This window comes from Eriocheir sinensis, chromosome 32 (genome assembly GCF_024679095.1).
Source record: "Eriocheir sinensis breed Jianghai 21 chromosome 32, ASM2467909v1, whole genome shotgun sequence".
Classification (NCBI taxonomy): domain Eukaryota; kingdom Metazoa; phylum Arthropoda; class Malacostraca; order Decapoda; family Varunidae; genus Eriocheir; species Eriocheir sinensis.
The window spans coordinates 4,499,915-4,503,399 of NC_066540.1; the positions used below are offsets into that span (position 1 = coordinate 4,499,915).

Here is a 3,485-nt window from a genome sequence, read left to right on the forward strand (position 1 = left end):
AAAAAAGTGACAAAATCATAGCCTTGAGACAGTAATATTCAGCCCCAGCATCAAAAAATTATACTGCTGCCCTATGAAAGGCATCTCTTAACTCCGATGAAGTAGGTGGTGACTGTGGTGGAACAGCTTCATTGTCATCCCTTGCAGTGGCAGGTGTCATTGGGCCAGCAGATGATGAAGCAGTGGCTGGTGTCATAGGGCCAGCAGATGTTGAAGCAGTGGCTGTTGCCAGAGCAGCTGATGGTATCTTTACCACAAGTAATGAACAATGTGCTGGGATGGTCTCTAGCAATACAGCAGCGGGGCTGAAAAAAAGCGTCATATATTAGTCATGATTAATGCATGTAACTTAACCCCTTAACTGCGGATTTCCTACAAGAAAACATCACCAAACTACAGAAATGGAACAAAAAGTGGCTGCTACAATTCAGTGAAGAATATGTAGTCCTACACTTGGGAGGGGATATCCAGCATACCAATACCACATGGGAAACACTCCACTATCCACCGCAGAGGCAGAAAAAGACCTCGGACTATTATGTGACCAGGTTACCAGTGAAAGCCAAGTCCATGCCAATCGTAGCGGATGGATTAAATAGGTACGTAGTTGAAGAAAAAGGGTTGTAAAGGTGAAATATTACTTATTAACAGAAATATTCCACTATTTGTTATTGGCTGTAAAATAATTGACTGATAAAGTGTGTATCTACAAAGAATATGAATTTAAGAGTGATTAATAAATTGTTTTAATGAGAATATAAAAGTTTTTGCCAAAAACATACAGGCCAGTCAATATTTCACTGCTGCTTGACTGTTGCTGCAGTCCTATCCCTAACACATCATCAGCTGTGTCAAAGCTGAATGGCTCTGGTACCCCTTCAAATACATGAGACGAGCAGCCTGTGATGTCATACACCAGTTTATCTACCACAGTTAATGTCATAGTTATATAGGCAGGCGCCTGCGTATCTGTGGTGCCACACGTGTGGGGCACTCAGGTGCTGGGGGAAATGTCATTGTTATGAAGGGGCAGGGGTAAACCAGTGTATGCTGTGAGGCCTTGGTGTGGAAGTTCCCTGTCTGAACTGTGCAGCTAATCCCCCATACAGTGAAGGCAGTGAGGGCCTTTTTTACTCCCTCAGGGGCTGTGCAGCTGAGAGAGTGATGTACATAAGTGTGAATGTTTGAGTAAGTGTGTGCCTGTCTTGGCTAAAACCCTGCACTGGGGGGAAGACAGCCAAGGTATTTAGATTGATAGTCATTGACAGATGAACATTAACAAAAATTCTATATCAAATATGCAGTTCACTGCTATAAACTTATTAACTTTAAGCTGAAATAAAGGCATGGTGGCCAGTATAGCTGCATTATGTGACCACATAAAAAACTAACTAATATAGTTTTTACATTTAAAGACATAACAACTAAAAAAAATAACCAGTCTGCCGCTGCTCATTCTTGCACTTGGCAATGCGAGGCTTTGATTTTTGTTGTACGTTGTACCAACGCCTCTCACAGTCATCCTGCGTACGGGGTCCACTCCCAGGGAAGGCACTGTCAGAGTATAAATGTAAAGCAAGTCTCTTAATCGTTTCACTATGGCATGCTATTTATTTCCCATACCTTCTCCAATAACATTTAATACATGCTGTGATGTAAAGCTAAATCAGTACTGGTATTTTATTTACATGCATCATAAGACATTAGCTTTTTAATTGTTATGAACATGGCCATAAATACTACTTTTCATTACCTACTTCTCTAAAATCCTTTTCTCTAAGTAGGATGACATTACACAATACAGCTATACAAAAAAATTCAAAACATTGATCTTAATTCCATTCTTTTGAGTACTTCTAACCTAACATTATATCACCAGAAACTGTTTGACCAATACTATCAAAATAATATTTTGATCTTACTTAACCATTCTCATCAAATCTACCTATTCCGATATAGTCTTGACATAAAATACTTGTAAAAGTGTTGAGAATCTGGCATGCCCAACCCACCCACCCCCCCAAAAAAAAATCTAAATAAGGAATAAATTAAATAACAGGTAAATATGACTTGACTCTCTTATACTAACCCTCTTTCCACCCTAACAAACTTGGGGACCTACCATGTTAGGTTAAGACGTGATAGATAGGACAGGTTTAGCAGGAGTTGGTTTAGTTATGTTAGATTGTTGAGGGAGTGGGGGTTGCAGCAGAAATGGTCATGATGATGCTATTCACGTGGAGCAGTAGGAAAAAGTATGTTCTGTTTGGAAACTCTGTGGTTGTATTCGTATACAAAAATACCCATTTGACGAGGTTAGGTTAGTTTGCAAGTTACTTGAATCATGAATATGTGAATATGTAACAAAAAAAATAAAAGCGTTAACCTTAATTCATTATCTTGAGTACATTCCAATCTAACATTATATCACCATAATCTGTTTGACCAATGCTATATATATACTATTTTAATCTTACTTTACCATTCTCACGAAACCTACCTATTCCCATATAGTCTTGAAATAAAGTACTTGTAAAAGTGTCCTAGTCTGGCATGCCTAGCACCCCCCCCCTTCCCCCCAATAAAAAAAATAATAAACAAATGAAAATAAATAAAGAATAAAAAAAGGGCAAATATGCCTTAACTATCTATACCAACCCTCTTCCCCCCCAACAAACTTGGCATCTTAAGTTAGGATGTGTTCGGTAGGACGGGGCAGGTTTGGCACGGTTAGGTTTAGCTATGTTAGGTTGTTGAGGGAGAGAGGGTTGTGGTCATAATGAAACTATTCAGATACAGAATGAAAAGGCATGTTCTGTTTGGAAGGTCAGTGGTTGTGTTATTATCCAAAAAATACCCAATTGATTAGGTTAGGTTAGTTTGTAAGCTAATTGAACCATGAATATGTGATTACCAACCTTGTTACAGCTTCTGCCACTTCAGTCCACGCTCTCTTCTTATCCTCAGGGGTGATACTCTTCCCATAACACCCTCTGATTATACGTATTTTTTCATGATTTTGATGTAAGAAGACCGTTTCATCTGGCGACCAATTAAACTTACTCCTTTTATGCGCTGGTTCCCCGGCCCGTAGATGTGCTCATTGGGGCAGATGACGTGGTTATGGTGCGGTAATTTCAGCAGAGCAAGTCGTGACGCAGAAGGGGAGATAAGGGTATTGACGAGTGACGAAGTAAAAACAGCCTTTGAGGCTGCTTCTATCTACCACAAAACTCAATATTTTCTTGTGTTTGCCATTTATTAAGTTTTTGTTGTACATTTATACATGTTTTCTTTATTTTACTTTTGAAATATTTGCTTAATTCATGTCGGATGTTTACGTTTTGCATGGAGGCGTCCTTAGCAACGAGCCCGCCATAAAGAAGAATAAGAAGAAGATAATAGTAGCCAGGATTTGCTAATACTTACACTCAAAGTTGAGGAGCATAGCTTTTACTCTTAATAATTTGAAACTATTAACTTTG

The 3,485-nt window shown here is 38.9% G+C and overlaps 1 long non-coding RNA gene across 1 annotated transcript; it reads right to left on the reverse strand.

Annotated features, from left to right (window-relative positions):
- LOC127006074 (uncharacterized) lies at nt 1-3,064 on the reverse strand. Its single transcript, XR_007759047.1, has 3 exons — nt 2,919-3,064; nt 1,439-1,554; nt 1-305 (listed from the first exon to the last, which is right to left on the reverse strand). It is a non-coding gene; the product is annotated as an uncharacterized LOC127006074 (long non-coding RNA).
- Between the last annotated feature and the right edge of the window lie 421 nt (nt 3,065-3,485).